The sequence below is a fragment of the Triticum dicoccoides genome, chromosome 6B, assembly GCF_002162155.2.
Source record: "Triticum dicoccoides isolate Atlit2015 ecotype Zavitan chromosome 6B, WEW_v2.0, whole genome shotgun sequence".
In the NCBI taxonomy this organism is placed as follows: Eukaryota; Viridiplantae; Streptophyta; class Magnoliopsida; order Poales; family Poaceae; genus Triticum; species Triticum dicoccoides.
Window position 1 is genome coordinate 655546961 of NC_041391.1, and position 6886 is coordinate 655553846.

Consider the following 6886-nt stretch of genomic DNA (forward strand, 5'->3'; position numbering starts at 1 on the left):
CCCGTCCGTCTGCAAACCCTAGCCCCGCGCTTGCACGCTCCCTGTCGCGCCACCGCCCCCGCCTTTGCTCGTCTCGTGCCGTCGGGTCGTTTCCTCCTTCCCAGAGGACGGGGAGCCGGAGCTGCCCCCGCGCGTCGTCGATCATCTCCTCGCTGGCTGGACACCGTCGACCACGAAGCCGGTCTTCTCTAAGCGCGCGCCGCCGTATGGGTCGCCAAGATGCCGAGACCGAGGCGGAGCTCCAGGCCATCGAGGCCGCGTACGCCGCTGAGTCTGCGAGGCGTCGCCACCTCCCCGACTGGTCCAAGACGCCAGCCCCCCGCCCCCGTCCGCCCACGGCCCAACCCAGTCCCCGCGACCGCGTGTGCCTCCTCGCCGCCGTGGGTGCTCTCTCCCCCACTTGCCAAGGTGCGGTTCCCCTCTTTTGCCTTCCATGTTCTACTCCAAAATGTTTCTTTTGTCTATCTTGAAGCTCTAGTTCCCTGAATTTAGTCTATCTTTTGAGTAGCAAGTTCCCTGAATTTTTTTTGAAGCTTCAGTTTTGCATCTCAAGTATGATTGAAATGCACAGAACATTCAAATCACTGAATGAGTGCATAAAAAAGGGGAAAATGCAGCAAGGAGGGAGAGGATATTTTTGCATCTCAGGTCTGAATGAGCTCAGGTCTGAATGAGCTCAGGTTTCTTGGGGGTCCTAATGAGTTTTCTGTGAAAAACTAGCTTAAATGGCAGCAAGTTTTGAATACAGTGTATGTTTCTGTAGTTTCTTTAATAAGATCACTGAATACAGGTTTTTGGGGTCCTTGGAATTGAGGGGATGGATATTACTATATGTGTCCTAGGTATCTGCACAGTAGTTTTTGTTGCCTTCTTAGCTTGTTGGGTACCTATTTTTTCTGTCAATGAGTACCGATTTGGCCTGAGGTTGTGTCCTTTCTCAAGGAAGGTTTTGTTCCTATCCAGTACTAGGAGACGAATTGGTTGCAGGGTAGAGTAGGTCTTTCTGCATATGCATTTGACTATTAGATGTCCCAAGATTGTTGGTTTACTTCTTTTGGTCTTATACTGAATATGTCTTTGGTCAGGACAACTTGGAACAGCTTGTGTGTGCCTCTCAGATTCCTACAGAAGAAAGGATACCTTTTCTTTTTTATTGGATGGACAACAACATAACCACAACAATAGATCTATCAGGTAATTGGCCATCTGTCTTAACCCATGTGTACTTAGAACTTATATGTCAGGTGGTGCTATCAAGTCAAGTTTTCGATTTATACTCTTGCTTCTAAATAGTTCTGTATAACCACAACAATAGGTCTATATGCTTCACCCTCGCTCCCTGCTTATTGCACTCAGGATGTGTTGGTGCCATGCTTTGCCTATTTGTAATCTCCTTCTATTCTGTTGTACAATTCTTTTTGCTTATGATTTCTTACTGTAGTGTGAAATTTAATTGCTTGGGTCGTCACTGCTACGAAAATATATTTCTATATTTTAGGTCTGTTACTTTAGTCTCTCTTTCTCTATGTTTATAATGATATGAACTTCTATGTTGCTGCAAGATTGAAAAGATTCTTTTCGAACACAGTCTGTGTCATGAGGGCTGAATTACGTGTGGCTATGATATCTTTTAATTTTGGTGATCTGTGTTTTACAAGAGTTCCAATATATATTTATTTTTCATCCTTATCAGAATAAGGATGCACCTTAAATTATATGCATTTTTCAAGACCATCATTTGGAATTTTATGCAGTTTCTTTTGATGAAAATATTTAGTTTGTTGTATAATTCTAATGAACACAATTTTGGACAATGTGAGAATAATGTGTAGCTATGATGGATGTTCTTATTCCAGTGGCCCGTCATCTGGAGATAATAGTAGATGAATTATCAGTCACGGCTTTCTTTCAGTATATCATACTGAACCTTGATCCTTTGGGCAGCACTTGCATGCAATGGCTTTGGCGCTCCGTATATTTTTAGTTTTTTTTGACCTTCGGAATATAAACCATACCTTACCAGGTTGGATATTGCTGAGGCAGGTGGGGTGCGGCAAGCCACACACAATACTCACGGGAACCCCCATCTATTCATAGTTTAGCAATTCTTGGCCGTCGGATGCTTTTTTTGATGCGTTCTCGATCGTTGGATCTCCGTCCCGGATGACCTCGATCGTCGAATCAAAATTGAGCAATGTAGATTGAAATAGTGTCAAACTGGGATGTCAGCGCCTGTAATTCTCAGAGCCCGCCGAGGGTATAGTTGGGATTTTGCGTGCTGGGTTGTGTGGCGTTGTGTGGGTCGCTGCAAGAGGGATAGGGAGAGGAGGTCGTCTGCTTCTCGCTTGTTTTTACCGGAGTACAAGTATGTGTGCCTTTTCCCTCCTGGTAGGGCCTAGGATTGTTGCTTTTGTTCCTTTCCTTGCTTTATCTGCTTGCTTCTACTTTTTGTTCCTTGTGCTTGGGATGCTAAACTTACCTATCTAGATTAATTTATCTGCTTGGCAGACTGAACTTATCTATTTTTTGGGATGTTGGGATTAAGAAATATATGCAAAACAATTATTTTGTCAATTAGTTCATATAATTTATCGTTTGAGTTCCACCCATTGCATTCTTCTGCTAAGTTTGTTTTTACCCAAATCTCACAGTTTGTGGATCTGTTCTTTGTTGCAGTTCTGCGCCGGTTGGACGGTGTTCAGGCGCAACCCCGGCACCCACTGAGTACTGCCTCTGCTACAACCTCCCTCGGCGAGCTCCATCTTCCTCCCGCTCCTCTGCTTCGGCTACTATATGGGGCGAAATAAGGATTCCAGTCACTCTCCCGCTTCCTCAGCGATTTGGGCTTCCTGGCCGTTGGATCAAAGCGCTTGATGCGATCTGAGCCGTCGGATCGAGCCCTAGAATGACCTCGTCCGTCGAATAAAAAATAGTTACTGCTGCAATGAACAGTTTCACCCCGTTCGTGCCACCGCGCGTAAATATCCTGCCCTGCCGGGGGCATTTTCGTCCTTTCACTCGCACGTGGTATAAAAGGCGCCGGCCCGGACCTAGCCGCTCTCCAGCCCGCACTCGCGCCCCCTCTCTCGTCCTCGCCGCCCCGCCCGCATCGCCCCGCCCATTGGATCAAAAAGAGACACTTAGCTGGCGCATGGCTATGATGATCGGTTATGGCTGTTATAAGCATGCTCTCTAGCAATCGAGGCACTTGTGGGTATTAAGTTCGATCTTCCCTTGTTTCTTTAAGCCATTCTGATCATGTGCTTATTTTAGTGGCTCTACCCTTGGATGGTCATTTCTGATGAGTGATAACCAGGGCAGTTTCACCCTTGTGAGAACACATTGATCTGGCGATGGAGACACTAGGGGAAGGGTCATGATCGAGCAAAGGCGAATCTGAGCCCATGTGTGTGCTGGCTCCTGGTTAGTCTGTGCGTCGATGAGGTGAGGGAGGCCATTCTTTCTAGGGCGATGATGATTAACCGTGACTGAAATAAGTGTGCATTTGAGCAATCGAGGCACCTGTGGGTATCGAGTTGGATCCTCCCTCTTGTTTCTCGAATCCTTTTTGATCAGGTGATACTTATTGTTCTGTCCTTGGATGGCCACTCTTGTTGAGAGATAACCAGGGCAGCTCCATTGTATAAACAGATTGATCTGGTGATAAGAGATGACGGGAGTAGGTTATGTGATCGAGGAAAGGTGAATCTGAGCCCACCACACAATGAACCCTTTATTTGTATTTAAAGGTGTCGCTTATTTATGCTCCAGTGTTTATAGCCGTCTTGTATACAGATTTCTTCTCTCTCATACCTTTATTGCATATAATTTGTTCTTGATATTTATTGTTTGTTGTTGGTCCTTGATTTAATCTGGTTAAAAGTAGGTTGAACTTTATTATGCTAGACAGACTCGCTCCTAGTATTTATAATTGTCTTATGTAATGATTTCACTGTTGTACTGTTAGCATCTTGATGTGATAATTTGGTTACTTAGTTTGTTTTTGATTCAATTGGTCCCTTAGTTACTTCCTCGGTCCACATGGCTGCGACCGAATAGATTTTCTGTATTTTTGTATATTTTGCTCAAATCCCATGCACCCTTTATGCCTTTTCTATACATTTTTAAAATTCTGAGCTTCATGAAAGTGGAACATTTCTGTTCTCTTGTTGGTTATAAAGATAGCAGTTCGCAGGTTGTTTTTATTCTTACTATAATTTTGTAATTGCTTTTCCATGTATCTTTTAAGCACTGAAGGGCACAACTAATTTGTTGTTGGTTTCTTTGTGGTGTATCGATGTCTAAACCATGTATGGGCCTGACACCGGCGGTACCTGAATACACCGCCCTGGTTACTATCGACCCTTCCCGACCAACATGGGTTGCTGTGCCACATGACCAACTCCACTTTGCCCTCAAGTTATGTTTTTATGTTATGTTCAGCACAACGACTGCCCCGAATATTCAGGTACCAACAAGAAAAAGTTATATTGTTTTTATTTGGCTGGCAGTCCATATGTTGGTCCTTTTAGTGCAGATGGCAATTCATAAGGTGCTGGTGCATCTTGTGCAGCGAAGCTTTAGTACCAAAGCATGTGAGTAAATCAAATTAATAATCTCTTTTCTGGGTTCTGGAATGATATTTGGAACAATTTAATACTCTCCATGAGATTTTTAGTTCATATCCTGGATAGTAGAAAACATAGTTTTATCGTTTGTCTCTGAGATTATTTTCATGTCCATGTGCTTTATCGTCTAATGCGTGGCTAATGTAACCTTTCCAAGGAAAAAATGTGTTATTAATTTCTGTAGGGTGGGACGATGGTTCATGTCCTTTGTATAGTTAAATCTAAATGCATGTATTATAAATCTATGTTGAACTTGATGTTGCCTTATAGTCTTATGCCTTCTACCACAAATGAATGTTTCTTCTTCACTTTATTTTATTATCATGTTTGAATTCATACGCTATAAGTAGATTCCTACTAACTTAGTACTACTTGCTTCAGCAAAATGTCGCACCCTCGTGCCACAAGGCTACTGATCTCCTTGCTTCCAGGTCAAGGAAGGAAACCATGTCATCATTGTCCAGTGCAGGTATTGCTCTTTAGCTGATATATTGTTTAGTTTCTTCATGGTTACAAAAATTTCTTGGGAACATGAGGCTTAAAAGTTTCAACCCTGTTCAAGTGCTCCAAAGCTTTGCGCGTCTTCTGTTTTCTTTTAAATAATTGAGCAATTGAAGCAACCATTAATTGTTTTGTTTTTTACCCATACTTACCTTTTATGGGAAATAGTTTGTGAATTCCCCATTGGGGTGAGTACTTGATGTATGTGTTGTATAGCCTATATTGACGTGGTCATAACGAAGCAATCATAAATATATTTTTTCCTTGTGCAGAAAATACTCTTATGTGGCAACCATATGTTTACTAACATATAGTGGGGTTTTGGAAACTGGTAGTTACTTTTGATGTCTTGACAACAAATTATTCTGATTCTAGGAACTGTTTGATTACCAGTCCACATGTTTGTTTAGATTGATGAACCGGGGAATCGGATTTTCATGCGATGTTGTATGTTTGTCAGTTGCTATGTAATTTTAAGAAAGATCCTCAATTCTAAGTGCACTGGAGCTTATAATAGATTTTTGCGAGGATAGATATAGATAGTTTCTTGTGGCCTCCCCGTTGGATTGCATCTATGTTCTAAAATCTTATCCAGACCTAAGCAAAATGTGAAATTTTTGGGAGGGGCGCACCTTGCTGCTCACGTCGCTGCTGGAGGTTCACCTTTCTCTGCTCCTCCCATTTTTCTTGACTTGCAGGTTGCCGCCGGAACCAGATGGGGTCTCCAGCCAGCCTGCCATGTGGCTTGTAGTCCTGATTGTTGGCAGTTATCCTTACATATGTATAAGGGTTTACTTTGTTAGTATGACAAAGTGAAGACAGAACTGATGTATTGAATTACTAATTGAGTGGTTTTGATGAGAACTGAAACCTTTTGCTTTCAAGGTTGGACATTGATATTTAATAGAGAAATTCAGTTCATATGGAGCAAAGCAAAGGCATGTAATACCTTGCATTGACAGTGATTATTTTCCCATTGTGGTACTTCAAATCTGATGAAGAATTTATTTCATGACTGAGACATGGGATTTGGAGAATCTCAGTTATGGCATGTTAATTAATCACCTTTATTTTGTCATGGGACTGAATGTTCTGATATGATACTATATGTTTTGTTTATCTCCTATAAATAATGAAATGGCCTATATGTAAAGAAAAAACTATTTTAATTATATTATGTTGTCGATGATGTATGGTTTTAGAATTTGTAGATTAACATTCAGGCTCTTGCTATCTCATGAACGCGCTAAACTCGATTCTGCCTTATGATAAATCTCATGGTGATGTTGCACTACATAATGTTTTCCTTCTATCATATGTGAATATTTCTTCTTTCTTTTATTTTGTTATAATGTGTTTGAATAAATAAGCTAAACCTGGATTATTTCTAACTTGAGCATTACCTACATGACCGCAACGTAGGGACCGGCATCCTCGCGCCAAGGCGCGTTACCGATCTAGTATACATTAGACGCTTATTCCATTACTGGATTGCCAGAATCTTCCTATCCACAGCCTGCTGTATGGGAATGGAAGGAGATTTGGTCCTTACCCTATCAGCCGAAGATACAACAGTTCCTCTGGCGCCTTTCCCACAACAGCCTCCCCCTAAAACTTAACATCAAGCGGAAGGGAATCGAGTGTGATACCCTGTGTGTCTGTTGTAAGCGACTAGACGAGGATGGGGCACACCTGTTTCTTAAGTGCAAGTATGTCAAAAAGGTTTGGCAGGCCCTACAGCTTCAAGAGATTCGTGA

General features: G+C 42.3%; 1 long non-coding RNA gene across 1 annotated transcript; it reads left to right on the forward strand.

The window, feature by feature from the left end:
* The first annotated feature begins 16 nt into the window (after nt 1-16).
* LOC119324662 lies at nt 17-6184 on the forward strand. The gene is made up of 5 exons (XR_005157069.1): nt 17-408; nt 1086-1194; nt 2677-4468; nt 5010-5097; nt 5828-6184. It is a non-coding gene; the product is annotated as an uncharacterized LOC119324662 (long non-coding RNA).
* Nucleotides 6185-6886: the final 702 nt, after the last annotated feature.